The 19,680-nt window shown below is 47.8% G+C and overlaps 1 protein-coding gene across 1 annotated transcript in view; it reads right to left on the bottom strand.

Moving 5' to 3' along the window:
- Fbxo10 (F-box protein 10) overlaps window positions 1–19,383 on the bottom strand; it is a 49,516-nt gene extending 30,133 nt beyond the window's left edge. Inside the window, exon 1 of the mRNA XM_021159923.2 lies at window positions 19,271–19,383. The gene's annotated coding sequence lies outside the window, so the exon portion shown is untranslated. The remainder of the gene's footprint in view (window positions 1–19,270) is intronic.
- Between the last annotated feature and the right edge of the window lie 297 nt (window positions 19,384–19,680).

Genomic DNA, 19,680 nt, shown 5'->3' with positions numbered 1-19,680 from the left:
TCCTTTTATCAGCTGTCTTATTATGGTGTCTTACCACAGCAAGAAAAGCAATTAATACCACTGCTGTGACAGACCTGACCGTGTTGGTTTTTTGAGGCATGTGGAAGACTTTGAACTTTGGACCAGAAAAGCCATTAAGCATTGTAAAAGTGAAGGTTAACAGGCCATCCAGCCACTCTTCACCAAAATGTCACAGGAAGATCGCTATCCCAGTTGCCAATATCGTTCCCCTCAGAAACCTCTTGAGCTGGGCCTCCACAGACAGAACCCTTCTGAGCACTCCAGTCTTCCACACTCTTTTTTTCAAGCCTGTCTTCAATGACACATTTCCTCCAACAAGGCCACACCTTCTAAGCCTCCCCAAGCAGTGCCATGAGGGGTTATTTTCATTCAAATCACTACAAGTGTAACAACTGTGCAAAAAAGAGTAGAGATGTACTATGAAGTCAAGGCAAAAAAAAAGAAAAAAAAAAGGTGAGGACAGGTGCATGTATCCTGGGACTATGGAATCTAGATCCCTGAAATGCCCCTGGGATCTACCTAAAAGAGTTTGGATCATACAGAGAGAGGCCATCTTTGGCAGCAGCGGTCCTAGATACAAATGAAAACTAAGTATCTATTTGTCTCCCCCTTACCATTCTCATATCAGCTAATTACTATTGTTTCCCTAAGAAAGACTGTGGGGTTTGGTCCTGGCTTGGCTACTCCCTGGTGTAATCCTAGCCATCTGCTGGGCTGGCTGCATCACTGTCTGCCACCTTGCTTTCTTTGGGAACATTCTTGCCCCTTACCAACAATTTATACCACATAATTACAGAAACGGGGGCCCCTGTAGAGAAGTACATAGCAACATGACAGCCGGCCCTCCATAGGCTGCATCTGATACAAATGGACCACTGAGCCCTTCTCTAGATGTACACGCTATCCTGGTTGCTGGTTTCTTTCCTAAGCAATAAACTCTGGAGTAGGTGCTGGCAGAGAGGAGGTAGAAGATGAACCTCACTGAGAGAATGAATCAGAAAAGCAATGGAAGCAAGGGCATCCCAGTTTCTGGCCAGTCTCCAAGCTCAGCTTCACCCTTAGCCTTTGAATGTTACCAGTAATCTCCATGCCTCTCTAACCAATTCCCCTTTTGACTGGGTGTAGTCACCCACATCTCTAATCCAACCACTTGGGAGTATCAGGAGTTCAAGGCCAGCATGGGCCTCTAACACAAATAAATAAATACTCTCCTTTTGGCATAAGCTGACCATATCCAATTTCTGTTATGAATACCAAATGTTCCTCCCCCCACCCCATCCTGGGGATCGAACTCAGGGCTTCACACAATCCAGGCAAGTGATCTACTACTGAGCTTTAATCCAAATCTCCTTTTTGTTTTTCATTTTGAGACAGGTTTCACTAAACTGCCCAGGCAAGCCTCCAATTTGCAACCTCTTGCCTCCCACCCTCCTGTAGCTGGGATCACACTTTTACACTTCTTCTACCCAGCCCTGACACTCACAGACTACAGTTTTGCTTCCTTGTTCAGATCGAGTCTCCCCCTCCCACTTAACAGCTCCCTGTCACACCAGCTCAGTTCCAGTTGATCTCTCCAGTGCTTTCTTCCCTGTGAGAGGCTCACTTACAAGACTGCACGAACTGCTTTTCACTTCCCTTTCCTTTATTACCTATGACTTCAATTTAAAACCACCAGAGCTACCACATGCCCATAAATTGCTTATAAGAAATATGCAAACATCTCCAAGAGCCTGTGTTCATCTGAATCAGGACCAAGTGCTGCAGCTCAGGGGATATCTTATGATCATTCCTAAGGGCTCTGACCTACTTCTACACCCATGCTTTCCTTGTCTCTGTGTCCCACTTTCTCACACTGGTCCTCCGGAGTGAATGTGCACTGCTCTTTCAGGGGGCAGTACATGGCAGGAGTGCACTTCCCACGATGCATTATCCATCAAGCCCTTCTTCACTTCTACAAAAGACAACTGGCAGATGTTCCAGAGTATGAACTTAGCCCTAATTTATGGAGCCTCCCATATCTGTTCATGAGAGTCCCCTGAGATCTATTGCTGATAGGCCATCCTAGGAGTGATGTTAAAAGACATTTTAGTTACAACTACCCAGATTCCAGCTTCAACCTAGCTTACTATAAAGGCGTGTGATGCAGGCAGGCCACCCACTGTGTGGACCATGTGATATACTACAGACCCCCTGTCACCTGTCCCAGGTGGCTTTCTCAACGTTAGGATAGCAGCCCGTTAAGAAAGGATGCCCTGGGCCACAATCCAACGACTACAGCAAAACCCATCTAAAACTGAGCACAAAATGCAAGCTTACCGCACTAGTTGGAACTAACTGAACAGGTAGAGGTGAGTCTCCATCAGTCTCCGCCCCAGCTTTCAGGTAAATAATTGTTTCCTCAACCGGATGTAAATTTACCATATAAGCACAGCTTTCAGAACCCCCTTCCATGCATAGTGAGACTGATCTAGAAATATCTGAACAGAAATTCTTCCAGTAATAATGTAAATAAGGAGTCAAAAAGTAAAAATCCTGCAGTGGTGGCACACACCTTTAGTCGCAGCACTCAGGAGGCAGAGATAGAAGGACCTCTGTGAGCTGAAAGCCAGCCTGGTCTACACAGTGAGACTGTATGAAAGAAAGAAAGAAAGAAAGAAAGAAAGAAAGAAAGAAAGAAAGAAAGAAAGAAAGAAAGGGAGGGAGGGAGGAAGGAAGTCAGTTAGTTGAGTGAAGAAGCTAAGAGCTTGGGGCTAGTCTGTTACTGTGGGAAAGCCCAGTGCTTCCCAACCAGCAGAGCACAGGAAGCCTGTGGGTTGTGACCCCTTTGGGGGTTGAACAACCCAACCCTTTCACAGGGGACCCCAAAGACCACTGGGAAACACAGATATTTATATTATGACTCATAACAGTAGCAAGATTACAGCTATGAAGTGGCAACAAAATAATGCTATGGTTGGGGGTCACCGCACCATGGGGAACTGTATTAAGGGGTTGCAGCGTTAGGAAGGTGAGAGCCACTGTTCTGAAGACGTGAGGCGATACCTCTAGGAACCTGAGATGGCCCATTCCATGGATGCTCCACAGTGATGACAGTGCTCCTCTCAAAGCTGAGCAGGTGTCTGGCTCTTAATTACTTCCTCAGTCGGTCTCACTTCCTCCTCCCATCAGCCACTCAAGTTCTACACCCTTACACAGTCCAGGCTGGCAGAGACCTTGAGTGACAGACAGGCCCAGCAGCTGGAACACTGGTGCAGGTTTCTCAGGAGGAGTGTGGCCTGCCCAGAACTGTTTTATGGAGATGCAGAAGAGGCATGCTAAGTGGACAGTAAAAGCAAGAAGTCACAACACAACTGTGCAAATATTAAGTGAAAATGTTTTCCCCTCAGATTGTGGGGTTATCTGGGAAATTTTGGGCAAAAACATCTGTAATAATTTGAGTGTGTCTCCCAACAATCTATGTGTTAGAAACTTAATCTCCAAAGTCATGTGTCAGGGGCATCTGAAGGTGCCTTTGGGAGCTAATTACCATTAGATGAGGACGTTAGAGCAGGACGCCTATGATGTAGCCATTAGTGGCAGTTCACTGGCCGTCTCAGCATGCAATGGCCTCTGCGGTTTTATCATGGAACAAGAGGCCTTTCCTAGATGCCAAGCAGATGCTGATACCCACCGTGCTCTTAGCTTTACTTATTGTTTGTTTGGTTTTGAGATAGGGTCTTGCTGAATTATACAAGGTAACCTTGAACTCTTGGGCTCAGCTGATCCTCCTGTCTTAGCTTCTCAAGTAGCTAGGACTATAGGAACACCCCATGTGCGTTCATACTCTTGTACCTAAGCTAAATAAAATTTCCTTTTATTGTTGTTTGTTTGTTTAAGATGTATTTATTTTATTTATTTATAAGTATACGGTAGCTGTCTTCAGACGCACCAGAAGTGGGCATCAGATCTCATTACAGATGGTTGTGAGCCACCATGTGGTTGCTAGGAATTGAATTCAGGACCTTCAGAAGGGCAGTCGGTGCTCTTAACTGCTGAGCCATCTTTCCAGTCCATTTTGTTTGTTTGTTTGGTTGGTTGGTTTTGGTTTTGTGAGACAGGGTTTCTCTGTGTAGCCCTGGCTATCCTGGACTTGTTTTGTAGACCAGGCTGGCCTCCGACTCAGAGATCCACCTGCTTCTGCCACCCTAGTGCTGAGATTAAAAGTGTGCACTACCATGCCTGGCTGCCCTTTTTTGTTTGTTTGTTTGTTTCCTTCATTTCCTGTGCTCAAATATTTTGTTACAGCAGTGGAAAAAAGACAAAGACCACATTTCACAAAGAATCCACCGTGGCTTCGGGTTCTGAGTCCAGGAAGCAGATAGTCCTAGCTTCTGGCCTGTCAGGAGGCAGCTAGTTTCTACCCTTTCTCCAGATTCACTTGTGCCCCCAATTCCAGAAGTCTGGGTGCAGACAGACTGAGGCCAGTCCTTCTCCCTTCAACATTCCTCTAAGCTCAGATAAAGGCCTCCTTCATTGCCCTGCCAGTCCCCTGCTGTTCTATCTGGCTGTATTTACAAGATCTTCACATTAGTCCACGGGGATCCATGCAGCCGGGGATTTCTCTAACTAGGTAACAGTTTTTAGAAGAGCACTCTACACTTCTGCCTTTCCTTTTTGCCACTGGGGCCTCTGAGCATGGAATTAAAAAGTAACAACTATCCCCTGGGCCTGTGCGCTTGTAGTGTGACGTCAGTAGGAACTGGAAAAACAAAGTGTGGGAAAGTAGGTGCTGAGGTGGCCCCAACACCTCCATATTTAATATGTTCCTGAGAGGTGAGGGCAGCGTTTCTGTGGTCTCCCACCCCCCACCCCACTGGAGAGAGTCACATGACTCCAGGCCACTCGGTATCCCCAACTTCAGTAAGAGGGGCAGAGGCTTCCTCCTGGGAGGTGAGCCTAGGTTAGCTCTCAGCAAGTATGAACTGCTGCTTCCCAGCCCTGGGGCTGAAAGCAAGTCCCCAAACCTCTCTGAGTCTATATTCCCATCTCTGAAGTAAGACTAAGATCTCTCACCAAATGGCCCTTCTGCCATAGTGTACAGATTTTTAACAATTTCTAAAGAAAAGTGACATTTAGTTAACAAATATTTGCTTGCCCACTGTGAGCCCAGCACTGTTCCAAGTACTGAAAGGCAATAAAGGCGAAGTTCCTATCCTCACAGACAGGCAAGAAATGAAACAAAAAGAAAAGGAAAGAAAGAGAAAGCAAGCAAGCAAATGTTACCACAAATGCTACAGAGAGATGAAGCAGGACTTGCATGCATGCATCCATGTGTGCATGTGTGCATCCATGTGTGCATGCATGCATGAACAACTGCTGAGGACCAATTTAGACAGGCCGTCAGGGACGGTCTCTAGGAAAGTGTCCGTGAATACAGACCTGGCACACAATGAGATGCTAGCAACAGAGTGAAGACAGAGAAAGTCTGCTGACCACGTGCTCTGCCAGCCCGACAGGCACAGGACACGCTGTAAGGACAGGCCTCCAAAGGACAAAGTGCACATAACATCCTTCAAGCACTGTAGTCCTCTCCCCGTGCTAGGATGAAGGTTCTGCAGTTTAGTTTTGTTGTCTGTCTGTCTATCTGTCTTCCAACTGATTTTTGTCAGCCTCAGAATCTGGGGGATTTCAGGGCTTGACCCCAGCACGCCCACTCAGACTGACTCTCACCAGAACGGAGAGCCAAGAGTCTTTCTCCCCCTCTTTATCTTTCTGGAGCAGAATGTAAGCCCCTTAAAGCCAGAAACACTGTACTGCTGTGTGTAGTCTGTCTAGAATTCTGCCCAGCACACTGTGGGTTCTTAGCACTGAGTAAATCCTTACCGGACTAACAGTGCTGAGACTTCAAATCCTCACCACAGACTCCCTGCTATGGTGCAGAGCCCCGTGTAACAAGCAAATAAAACCTAAGTATGTGTTCAACACTCGCCATGTCTAAGACCATGTGGTAGGCCTCACAGTTCAGTGGGAGAGCAGATACGGGTCCTGTTTTCCTACACAGCAGAAGACAAAGATTCAGCTACCAAAAATAATAGTAATATTCCCCTCTAACCAAAACAATGCCACCCATCACAAAACCAAAACCAAACACAATGGAGGGGAAAGCACTCAGTGTCTCAAGAAGAAAGCCCTTGTTCAGATAATAAGAACCTGCTGGGATGACAGGCACACCTGAGAGCCCATCAGGGAAGGGGGAGCAGTGGACCGACCCAGGCCAACCTAGGCTGCATGCAAGAAAAAAAAAAAAAAAAAAAAAAAAAGGTCACTTTCCAATGTATTATTTTATCACTTCTCTTCACATCTCTTGAAGGTGGCACGTGGTTTCCGTGGTCTTCTACCTCCCACTGGAAATAGCCACATAGCTCCAGGTATCCCAGGATTTAGTAGTTTGTTAGAACACTAAGTCTTCGGTGCCATCAGATATGGCATTTTTTTATGTGTGTGTGTGTGTGTGTGTGTGAGAGAGAGAGAGAGAGAGAGAGAGTGTGTAAATATATGTCTTGTGAGTGAAGGTTTCCACAGAGGCCAGAAGAGAGAGAGAGAGAGAGAGAGAGAGAGTGTGTAAATATATGTCTCCTGAGTGAAGGTTTCCACAGAGGCCAGAAGAGGGTGTCAGGTCCCCTGGAACTGAACTTCTAGGTGGTTGTGAGCTGCCATGTAGTGCTGGGAACCAAATCTCAGATGATTTGCAAGAGCAGCGAGTACTTCACCTATTATTTATTTTTAGTTTTTTGAGACAGGGTTTCTCTGTCTTCAAAAGAGCACTCGCTCTGCAGACCAGACTAGCCTCTGCCTCCTGGGTGCTGGGATTACAGGCATAAGCCGGCATGCCCAACCAAGAACCGCAAGTACTCTTTGCTGCTGAGCCATCTCTTCTAGCCCCAGACATGGCACTTTAACAAGACCCCCCCCCCCCGAGAACGCGTGTGAACTCCAAGCTTGCGACACAGTAAATGAGGGCGGTCCAGTCCTCAGTTCACAGATCCACGAAGGAGCTCTGCCTGAGAGCACTTGAATGACTTGCCCAAGCGAGGCGAGAATCAGAACAGCAAGCAGGCTTCAGGGAGGAGCGAGTACCTCAGATGAGCACAGGCGTAAGGCGGGTGTCAGGACAAGCTCTGAGGGGAAGCTGCAGCTAAGCTTAGGCTGATTCTTAGTCAGACTGAGACAGTTCCAGGGTCAGCCAGAAAAGCCAGCCGGTTCCCGTGGGCCCCGACCTGAGCTACTAGCTCATTTGGGAGCTGCTTTGAGTCGCTGCACAAAAGGTTCTACACGTCATGGTGAATGGACTCCTGCAAGAAGGACATACTGGCTTGCATTCACAGGTGGCTGAACTCTGCTTTCGTCTTCTATGATCAGATAATGGCAAAACAGCCATGGTGGTGCACACACCTGCAATCCCAGAGCCTGGGTGGTGACAAACAGGAGGATAGTGAGGCTGGGGCCAGTCTGAGCTGTACAGCAAGACCTGGTGTCTTCTCCAAATCCAAACAACAAAAACCAACTGCTTCCTACTTACAGGAGGACATCTTAGTTGCAAGGTGGCGGGAGATTAGATTTAGTTTTAAAACATCACTAAGAAGGAAGGATCTGGGGCTGGCGAGATGGCTCAGTGGTTAAGAGTGCCGAATGCTCTTCCAAAGGTCCGGAGTTCAAATCCCAGCAACCACATGGTGGCTCACAACCATCCGTAACGAAATCTGATGCCCTCTTCTGGAGTGTCTGAAGACAGCTACAGTGTACTTACATATAATCAATAAATAAATCTTTAAAAAAAAAAAAGAAGGAAGGATCTAGGGCAGCTCAGGCCTTTCTTAGTGTCCATGTAGAGGGGACACAAGCTTCCCTACCCACACCATGAAGCATACAAGGCACCAGTGAAACGAGAACGCACTGTTTGGCGGAACAAGGCTAACAGGTTAATGATTTAACGTCTCAAATGAAAGGAGGCGTCTGTCTCTACTTCTGCGGGTTTTAGTTCAAATCCATCCTAAAGTAAAAGAGAATAAAATACGAGCCACAAAGCCTGCACCCACACATCCACAGACTCTGGAAAGGAGAGAAACCTTAAATGTTGCAGCTGGACACACCATGGTTTCTTCGAGCCTTCGTCCTCTTCAGCCTGAGAGACGGTACTGTCAGCGATGAAATCCGATACTATAATCCAGACACTATGTGCTTATGTCAGGGGCTCTGAGAGGTTCAGATAGGCCCTCCCTTTGCCCTCCTCTGTCAGCCCAGGGCCTGCTCACCGAGGCTCAGCTAGGAAGGGATATGCATCAGGGAAGCCTTTGAACTGGCCCTTAATTCCGATTTTCACACATTTAATAAGCAAACATGAAAGGCTAAGGAAGGGAGTGTTTGGGTTTTTTGTTTTTTGGTTTTTTGCTTGTTTTTTGTTTTGTTTTGTTTTGTTTTGAGGCAGATTCTCACTGTATGGCCTTGTTTGGCCTGGAAAAGTCAATAAGTAGACACAAGGACCTCTATCTCTTGCTCTGTCTGCCTCTGCCTCCTGGGTGTTGGGATTAAAGGCATGGATGACCACACCCACCAGGAGGGTATTTTGAGGACTTACTGTGTCACCTCAGTGAGAACTCACAACACAGACCGCACTGCAAACCTCACTCCTAGGGTCTGGCAGTAATATATCTGAAAATGGATTCCTAACTTGGACTAAGTCCCAAGTCCCTGTCGTACAACCAAGCACCTGCCACCCAGGTCCTTCCTTACAGCGTTAGGTTTCACAGCTGGTGATGGTACAGGACCCTTGGCCTCACTGACCATGAAGATGAAGTTGATCCTGCAGTTCCTTTTTTTTAAAAGGTTACTATAAATAGGTACACTGTTGCTGTCTTCAGACACAGAAGAAGGTGTCAGATCTCATTATGGGTGCTTGTGAGCCGCCATGTGGTTTCTGGGATTTGAACTCAGGACCTTCAGAAGAGCAGTTTTACTCGCTGAGCCATCTCTCCAGCCCCAGGTCCTGCAGTTACTATGAAGCCTCAGAAACCGTCTAATTTGGACTGACAGCATTCAGCTGGGAGGCCTGAAGACTTACGCTTTTCAAGTTAAAAAAATCTACAAAATCCAGGGCACCTTATCTGGCAAGTAAACCCCAACCACCCAAGCATTATCAACAAGACAGCGTCCTTCTCGTCCTTCTTGTCACCTTCTGCCTCCCAGCTAGGCACAAACCGCTCCAGCCACTTCTCTTTAATCACACCCAGCTTGAGGCAATTTCCACACCAAGGAATTGCTACTTTACCGGTGACATTAAGCATTCAATGGAGTCAGTCTGGTCTCTGGCTGTTCGTCCTTATCTATAAAAATGGAGGTAATGCTACCTTAGAGGCTCATTAGGTGGGTGAGAGCTGTCTGGGAAACGGTTAACGCTGAGCTTGGCACACAGCAAACACAGAGCAAATGGAAGAGGTTCTCTCCTGTGATGTTTTCCTGACGCAAATCCCTTCTTCCTCTTCGAATTTTGAGCCACTTTTCCCAGCATCTTAGGAATAAAAAAAAAAAAAGTCTGAAGTGCAGAGGGCGTGGGGGAGTGCCCACCTCCTTGGTCTATGATCGGCAGCTCACTAGCAGTGGCTGCCAAGGGTTTCCTTTCTTCCTTTCTTTTTTTAGAATTTTATTTGAATTATGTGTCTCTTCATAAGTATGTGCACTTGAGTGAAATTACCCAAACAGGTCAAAAGAGGGTGTCGGATCTCCTGGAGCTGGAGTCTCTAAGGGCCTCTGAACTCGGATCCTCAGGAAGCGCAGGAACCCATTTCTCCTGCCCCGATGAGCCCTTATGGTAACAGAGGTAAGCAGGGTTCGGGTTCCTGACCGTCTGGCAAAGAGAGTAAGTTTATATTCAGAACAGGATGGTTAGAACAGCATGGGCAGCAGAAATTCACGAGGTGTGTGGCCTCCGTGTTCCAAATATCAAATTCTAGGGAGCTTTTCTATTTCAAGTGCAAACAAGGGAGCAAATGGTAAGCTCTTAAGGGCCGGATGCTTGTCCTTCCAGAATGAGGAGGGAGGTCTGGATCCATCGAAGCCCACGGCCCTGCCACACATGGACTTGCGCCTTTCCCTCTCACTTTCAGTCTACACAATCTTTGTCACAGCATTGGGGATTGAACCCAGGGCTTTGTGCACACCAAACAAGCTGGCTACCACTGAGCTATAAGCCAGGCCCTTTACTTTTGCTTTTGTTTGTTTTTACAAAGGAGCTGGCTATGGTGCCTGGGCTGGCCTCAAACTTTCTACTTGTGTGCACATAAGCCCCAGTGGGGTCTGTTCCTCCTTATTTTTATGTACTTAGTTTTTGGCACTGGCAACAATCCTAGTTGTGCTAGATTATATCCCCAGCTCTATTCTGAGATATGGTCTTACTAAATTGCCAAAGTTGCTCTTGAACTCACTCTGAGGCCCAGGCAGGCCTTGAACTTGTGATCCTCCTCTTTAGCCTCTCACGCAGCTGAGGTTACTGGCCCGTGACATCAAGCCTAGCACTTTCCTTGCCCTTAGAGCTGTGTTCCCAGTCCATTTAACCTGATAGGATGTCATTCACAGTGCCTTAGCCAGGGCAAAGATATCACACAGGATAGATATTTGACCTAAAGTAGACAATATGCATGCCCCTTTGTCAGGACCAGAAGAAATTCAGGAGAGATCACCTGAGGCATGGAGGAATATGGCCAAATTAGAGCAAGCAGTACAGGGATCCAGAGAGACAAAGAGATTCTTTTTCTTTTCTCTCCTCTTCTCTCCTCTCCCCTCCCCTCTCCTTTTCTTTCTTTCTTTCTTTCTTTCTTTCTTTCTTTCTTTCTTTCTTTCTTTCTTTCTTTCTTTAATGTTTGCTTATTTTGGAGGGAGGCACCTGTCATAGCATCTGTGTGGAGGTCAGAGGGCAGTTTGTGGGAGTCAGTTTTCTCCCTCCACCATGTGGATCCTAGGGATTGAACTTAGATGGTTAGGTTTGGTAGCAAGCACCTTTTATTGCTGGTCCATCTTGCTAGCCTGGGATTTTTTTTCTTTATTCTTTTCATACTTTTATCAGTTCTTTGAGAATGTAATACATGTATATAGCATTGCTATATTTTAAATGAGAAATGCCCCCACAGACTCATATATTTGCTTAGTGGGAGAACTGTTTAAAAAGGATTAGGAGGTATGTCCTTGTGGAAGGAGGTGGTGGGTGAGCTTGAGGTTTCAAAAGCCCATACCAGACAGAACAGTGTGATATCTCCCTCCCCCCACCCCCTCTTGTCTGCCTGTCTGTCTGTCTGCAACTTGCAGATCAGATGTGAGCTTGGAGATCATCCCAGCTACCTCTCCAGCATCACGTTTGCCTGCCACTATGTTCCCCACCATGATGATCATGGACTGAGCCCCTGAAACTGTAAGCAGGCCCTTACAAGAGTTGCTTTGGCCATGTGCCTTTTCACAGCAACAGAACAGTGGCTGAGACAAACGTATCTTGGTGATGTCCATCCCCACTCCTCCCAGATACATCTTCTACTCGCCACCTAACTCCTTGTTGTCTTTTTGCAAACAATTATTTTTTATAACTCACTGAGCCCCAGCACTGGGGAGGCAGAGGCATGATAGTGTGATGTTTGTGTTGCACACGCATGCATGGGTGTGGGACAGCCCGCTGCAGCAGGCAGGGCCAACTACTGGAGGATCCTCTTAACTGACTCACTTCCTGCAGAAGCCATCAACTGCCAATGGCTCCTCAGCTAAGTGTGGGTGTGTAAGCCCCTCTCTCCATGCTAGGACACTGACCGGTTCGATCCTGTGCTGTTCATCAGCCCTATCCTATCCAGAAGATACTATTTCACCTTAGTCCTCCCTAAACTCTGGCCCTTACAATCTTTCTGTTCCCTCTTCTGAGATGTTGAGTCTTGTGGAAAAAATTGTTCCTTTATCTGTCACCCTTTGCAAAATTCCAAATGGGTCAAAATCTCAATGTTAACCTGAAACTCTGAAAATTCACAAGGAGAGTGGGGAATATGCTTCAGGATATACTTAAGTAAAGATTTTCTCAATGGGGCCCCCGTGGCCAACGACCAACAAGTGGGACCTCATGAAACTAACAGGCTTCTGAACTGCAGAAGACACTGAAGAGGCAGCCTGCAGAATATCGGGGTGGGGGGGGGATCTCTGCCATCTGCATCTGACAGAGGATTGGTGCCTAGCCAGAATACACGAAGAACTCAGAAAAACTAAACACCAAGAAAACACACTACACAATTACAAAAAACAAAACAAAACAAAACAAAAACCAAAAAACTGGCTAATGGAACTAAAGACTTCTCGAAAGAAGAAAGACAGGGGGCCCGCAAAATGGCCATTAAATCTTACAACTTGAATTCCATCCTTGGAACCCACAGGCGGAAGCAGAGAACCTTCACCTAAAAAGTGTCTTCTGACCTCCACACGTGTGTCTACACACACACACACACACACACACACACACAAAAAGAAGACGATGGTGACTAAGTAGGCATGGTGCCTTTAATGTGACGCAGAGGTAGACGCAGAGGGAGGTAGATCTCTATTAATTCGTGACCAGCCTGGTCTACACAGCAAGTTCCAGGTTAGCTTGGGATACACAGTGAAGCCCAGTGTCTTAGCTACATTTCTATTGCTGTGATAAACACCATGACCAACTTGACTATAGAGAGTTTGCTTGGGCTTCTAGTTCCATAGGGTCAGAGTCCACTGAGGTAGAGTGATGGAGGGACACACATCAAGGTGACAGCGCATATCTTTTTTTTTTTTTAAAGATTTATTTATTTATTATATGTAAGTACACTGTAGCTGTCTTCAGACACTCCAGAAGAGGGCGCCAGATCTCGTTACAGATGGTTGTGAGCCACCATGTGGTTGCTGGGATTTGAACTCTGGACCTTCGGAAGAGCAGTCGGGTGCTCTCACCCACTGTGCCATCTCACCAGCCCGACAGCACATATCTTAAACACAAGCAGAAAGCAGAGAGCAGGAACCTTAAATTCTCGAAGCCCTCCTCCAGTGACATACTTCTTTCAACAAAGCCACACCTCCTAAACCTCCCCCAAACAGTGCCACTGACTGGTCCTCAAGTATTCAAAGGCCTGAGATTATGGGGAACCTCCTAAAAGGATCACACACAGTTTTTTTTTTTTTTTAAGATTTATTGTTTTATTATATGTGAGTACACTGTATCCATCTTCAGACACTCCAGAAGAGGGCATCAGATCTCATTACAGATGGTTGTGAGCCACCATGTGGTTGCTGGGATTTGAACTCAGGACCTCTGGAAGAGCAGTCAGTGAGCTTACCCACTGAGCCATCTCACCAGCCCCCACACACGGTTTTTAAAAAAAACAAAAACAAAAACAAAAAAACAAACCTTAAACACAAATGTCTAAGATCTATCTTTTAAAGTACTCAACATTTGCATTAGCCATCAGGGAAATGTGAACGAAAACCACTTTGACATTTCATTTCGACCAGTCAGAATGGTTAACCATAAGAAAACAAGTGAGAGCAAATGCCTCGGCAAGGATGTGGGAGAGAGAAGCCCTCATTCACTGCTCCTGGGAGAGCAGAGTGGTGTTGCCACTATGAAACCAGTGTGGCGGTTCCTCAAACAGCCAGAGATGTGTCTACCACACGACCCAGCTAGACCACTCCCAGGCATACCCAGAGGACCCCCAGAGCCTACTGGAGACATCTGCTTGCTCATGTTCACTGCTGCCCTGCTGACAACACAAGACATGAGTACAACTTAGATGTCCATCCACCATGAAAGCATGGCACCTACATACAACGAAGGTAAATGGAGGAGCCTGAAAACTATAGATACTAAGTGAGGCCGCACAGACCTAGACGGACGGACGGACTCTGCACGCTTTCACTGATATGTGGATCACAGTGTCGAGTCGAGCGTGGGCTTCACTTAACAATGTACCTGCAGGACCAGCTGAATGGACCTGTAGATAAAGTGCCCGACAACCCTGCCAACCTGGAACCACATTAAAAAACAGGTCTGATGACTTGGGTATTTCACAGAGGCCATCCCATTAACCATAGCAAAGTGTTCAATATCAGCAATAACCAAGGAAAGTAAGTTAAAGCCTCGAGACACACAATACACATAAAAATAATAAACTGGGGCTGGAGAGATGGCTCAGTGGTTAAGATCACTGACTGCTCTTCCAGAGGTCCTGAGTTCAAGTCCCAGCAACCACATGGTGGCTCACAACCATCCGTAATGAGATCTGACACCCTTTTCTGGTGTGTCTGAAGACAGCTACAATGTACTTAGATATAATAATAAATAAATCTTTTTTTAAAAAAGCTACACACACATCTCTGTATGAAGCTGTATGGACTCTCATCATACAGCTTCCAGGCATAAAATAATAATAATAATAATAAAAAACAACTGGCCAAAGCAAGTATCTCCCAAGACTGGGAACAAACATAACTCACAAACTGCTAGTAGGGAAGAAACTTAGAACCGGCATAGTAGTTCATACCTGTAGATTCCAGCACATAGAAGCTTGAGGCAGGAGGACTGCTGTGTGCTCCAGGTCAGTCTTGGTTATATACTGAGTTCCAGGACAGCTTGAACTACACAGTTAGTTCTTGTCTCAAAAAGCAAACCAACAAGGAAAACCAAAATCAGCCACCATCAAAGACAAAGCAATTCCGTCTGGATGACTAACCTAGGAGGCTTGTTGGTATACATGACAGACTATGCCTGAGGAAGGCCAGAGACAGGGGTCAGGAGGCAAGCCTGATGATCTGAGGTCCATCCCGGGAACCCACCTCATGCAAGTCTCCTACCACTAAACAAACAAATGAGTAAATGCAATTTAAAAGAGAGAGACTAGGGCTGGAGAGATGGCTCAGTGGTTAAGAGCACTGACTGCTCTTCCAGAGGACCTGAGTTCAATTCCCAGCAACCACATGGTGGCTCACAACCAACTGTAACAGGATCTGATGCCCTCTTCTGGGGTGTCTGAAGACAGCTACAGTGTACTCAGATAAATACATAGAAATAAATAAATCTTTTAAAAAAGAAAGAGACTATGTCTGCAAATGTCCTTGGTAACCCAGTGCCCACCCACTGCTGACTAAATTTACTGTGACCTAGTCACACCAGTGACACACTGAGCAAAAGCAGCAGAACCCAGGATACAGACAGGGTGATCTCACACGCATGGAGTTAAACTAAATGGCACTGTGTAGAGATGCACACGCACAAGGCATGTGACAAAGAGACGGCCATCCACAGGTCAAGATGGCAGCCTCTGGGGGAGGAGCGCAGGCTTGGAAGGAGGCTCTGACCACACTCCATTTCTTAAGGCTGCAGTGTTTACACTGTGACTTACCTCACTACTATTTGCTAAACTATACATCTGTGCCACATCTGTATATATTATCTTTCAGAGTAAAAAATGTTCAAAACAAAGATAGTGAAATAAACATACTGATTCTTAGAAAAATTGAAAGAACATAAAAACCATCATTAAAAATAAAACGAAACAAAACAAAACAAACAAAAACCCTCCTAACCAGGCTTTTGTTTGTTTCTGGATTGAGATCTTGCCATCTCCTAGGCTCAAGAAATCCTCCTGCCTCAGTCTTTCAAGAGCTGGGATGATCGTGTCACCTTGCCTGCATGCAATCCTTTGTCTTCAATTTAAAACCTTGGTTCCCAAACTCCTAACACTGCATATACCAAACACACTTTGCTTTCAGTAGAGCATATTCTTTTTCATTTTTCTCTCAGTAAGGTCTCATGAAGCCTGGGTGGACCTAAGCTCTTGATCCTCCTGCTACCCTAAGAGTGATGAGATTGCAAGCATGCCCACCTCCACTAAAGCAGGGGGTGAGCTGAGGATGTTTGCAATTGCCTCACCTAAGACTGCAGGTGGAAAGTCGCCGGGAACACATGTATGCTTTGCCAAGAATCACCCGAAGACCCTTTTTGCACTTGGGAGAACAAGGCTGAAAGAGGTACCTAACGACCTGGGTGGCGTGTTGAAAACTGCCATTCCTGAGGATCTCTGCTTAGGTAAAACCCCATGACAAAGCAGAACTAGTTTACCAAAGGGACTCACTCTGGTTAAGCATAGGAAAAGGAAGGGCGATGGAGCCCTTAAATTCAGATAAAAGGCTTGAAAGGGGCGGGAGGACATCTCGGTGACGTGCGGTGACCCCAGAAGGCTAGAAGAAGTCAGCCTAGGAGCAAGCTCAATTCAAGGCCCAGGAAGTGATGCTTTGGGAACTAAAGAAAGCTCCAACCTGAGAGTCCAGAGGGGATCTGACTGGTAGGGATCTGACTGACTGGCAGGGATCTGACTGACTGGCAGGGATCTGACTGACTGACTGGCAGGGATCTGACTGACTGACTGGCAGGGATCTGACTGACTGACTGGCAGGGATCTGACTGACTGACTGGCAGGGATCTGACTGACTGACTGGCAGGGATCTGACTGACTGACTGGCAGGGATCTGACTGACTGACTGGCAGGGATCTGACTGACTGACTGGCAGGGATCTGACTGACTGACTGGCAGGGATCTGACTGACTGACTGGCAGGGATCTGACTGACTGACTGGCAGGGATCTGACTGACTGACTGGCAGGGATCTGACTGACTGACTGGCAGGGATCTGACTGACTGACTGGCAGGGATCTGACTGACTGACTGGCAGGGATCTGGTCCCTAAAGGACACTGAGCAGCAATTACTGCACATCCTTGGACTGTGCGGGGCAGCTCTTCCAGTGACATCACACGGCGGTCAGAGATAACAGTTGGGTGCAGCCCTCACTGCTCTCTCTACTCCGAGAGTGACAAGAAGGACCCCTCTGGGCTACAGAAGCCTCCAGAGAGTTTAGAATCCTTACTAATGAAGGCCTTGGATTACTTGGCAGAATACTTGAAAAAAATAAACCAATATGTGACTGTGTCAGTCAGTGGCCAACTTGAGAGATTAGACACACGGGTTAAACATCTCACCCGAAACAGATGGCTCTTACACAGGTGTTTCTCTAGTGCCCCTTTATGTTAACAACCCCATTACGTCAGGTGAGCAGGGAAACAAATCCCCAAGCTGACAGGAGATTCCGTAGCTCGTTCACACGAATCCCAGGACAGGCGACTCAAGAGGAGGCTCATCAGTGGGGCGGTGGTGGCGCACACCTTTAACCCCAACATTTGGGAGGCAGAGGCAGGCGGATTTCTGAGTTTGAGGCCAGTCTGGTCTACAGAGTTCCAGGACAGTCAGGGCTACACAGAGAAACCCAGTCTCGAAACCTCACCCCCCCCCCACCAAAAAGAGGAGGCTCATCCATTAATGGAAACTCAGGGCACGAATGCTACTGTGCTATCTGGTAATTCCTCTGTGACTGCAGCCCATTAAAGGAACACGTTTCTCTCGCATCTCCTTTGAAAAGCAGGTGAGGCATTCTTGTTGCCCAGGACACTGTCTGTCTGCCTCTGTGAGCTCAGGCTGATTCACCGTCTGCATCTTTCCAGAGGTCCACGGACCTGACCCTCGCACCTGACGATACCCTTAGTCTTATGCCACAGCACCACATCTGCATCATCAACCACCATCATCACCACCACCACTGCTGCCACCATTATCACCACCACCAATGGGATGGGCCATAAAAGGATTCTACATTCTCCCATGTCTATCATTATTTCATTGGCTCTCATTCCCATCCCATCCCTCTTCACACTGTCACTTGTTGAAGAGCAGGAGGAAAGGAGGAAATAAGAAAAGGGAGAATATGTCTGCACTGCAACTGAAATAAAAAAAAAAAAAATGAAACAAGCCAGAATGACGGACGAGTGACTGGTGGTTGGCCACACAGCTCAATAGCTACCGGTGCCATCATGTAAACGTAATTCCCCTGATAACCATGGAAACCAAAATGAAGGCACCGTGTTGAGGGCTGCTCTCTTTAGATATCTAAAAACAATAAGAGGCCAGAGACCAGAGAGACAAAGAAATCAAGGCATTCCAAGCCAGAGGAAATCCTTTCCTAAAAGCTCTGACAAAGTGTGCCATTTTCTCCCGTCTCCAAATCTCAGCAAGCTTCCACCAGGACTGGAGACCTGACAGGGATCATGAAACAATTCAAGCCTCTCCTATGTGCTAGTCTCCTGGGGCCAGATGCTCTGAGGCCAGCTCTCTGGGAGCTGAAAGCTTATTGTTATCATAAAACATACCGAGAACCAGCAGAGGGGCACGGACACACACGGACATGGACTCACACACACACACACACACACACCTGTGTGTGCACATACAGACTTTTATATAACTAACATAGCTAGCTATGCAAACAGCTCCATGGAGGCAGACACCATTGTCTGGATCTTGTAGCCAGAATAAACGAACAGTTGAGTTAGAACATAGGCAAGCTCAAGCATTCTTTCTACTACCCAGGGCCAACAGTGTTGATGGCTGAGCAAAATCAAAGTCCTGGCCTCGTTCTTGGTCTAGCTTCTCTGTGTGCAGGAGATGGCTGGATTCCATGGGCCCCTAGGCATCTTCCAGTAGACAGTCAATCACCCTACTGTGTGTGTGTGTGGGGGGGGGGGTTGTTTTTGTGATAGCACATGCCTGACAGTTTTCTTTCCCCCTCAGAGGGAATCTGATACCCATCTGCTCAAGTAAATTAGCGTTCCCATCCTGCCTGACTCACTCAGTAGGAACAACAGGTTCACATGCCAATATGAAACAGAAGGCAAAGGGGGCCAACTCCGGAGTCCTGGCTCTCCAAACGGCTCTGCCATCAGTGCAGGAGGGAGGCCGGGCAGGGGGTCATCCCTCTTCCTTCAAAGATTTGCGGAAGCCGAGTCTCCGCGACTTGTTAAAACCAGACCCACTGGGTGCGCGACTGCACGCTCTCTCCTGCATCCCAGGCGAAGGCTAGCAAACCACAAAGTCGCATTCATTTTCTCAGACACTCGCAAAGCCCTGGGGCTGGAGGCGACCGCGGGTGGGTCCGGGGTGGGGGCGGACGGGGGTACAGCTCTCCCGGAGCTCCGGTAGCCGAGGCCCCCCACCTCCCGCAGTGCCCCCAGGCCGGGTCCCCGCACCCCAGCCAAACGCTGGGCCCACGGAGGGACCGAGCGGCCCGTAAGCCTGGAGCATCCGCCGGGCTCCCGAGAAGCCTCCTTCCTGCGCCTCTTACCTCAGGGAGCGGCGCTGCCCGGCCGCGGCCGCGACGCCCTGGAAGCCGCAGGGCTGCCGGAGGACTGCGGCGCTCGGCCACAGCGGGGTCCGACTTCGCCGCGAGCCCCGCCCCCGGTGGCTGTCACGTGACGCGGGTGTAGGGCTGGCCTGCGAGCGCGCGCGGCCGTGAGACTGGAAGGAGGGCGGGGCGAGCGGGGCTCGGCGAGCGGAGGGCGAAGGGGTGGGAACAGCATCGTGGGCAGGAACTGCGGGAGGTTCCTAGGGGCCGGGAAGCGGGTGGATCCTTCCCATCACCACTATAGCCTAACAGCACCCTGGGCTCCGTGCATATGAGCACATAGGAGCTGGATTCACCCTGAGTCCGGCTAGAAGTCAGGAAGGACTTGGGGCCATGGGTGGGTTGTGTGG

The sequence above is a fragment of the Mus caroli genome, unplaced genomic scaffold (genome assembly GCF_978045245.1).
Source record: "Mus caroli unplaced genomic scaffold, Mus_caroli_1 scaffold_6, whole genome shotgun sequence".
Taxonomy (NCBI): Eukaryota; Metazoa; Chordata; class Mammalia; order Rodentia; family Muridae; genus Mus; species Mus caroli.
This window is presented reverse-complemented; position numbering and strand designations above follow the sequence as displayed.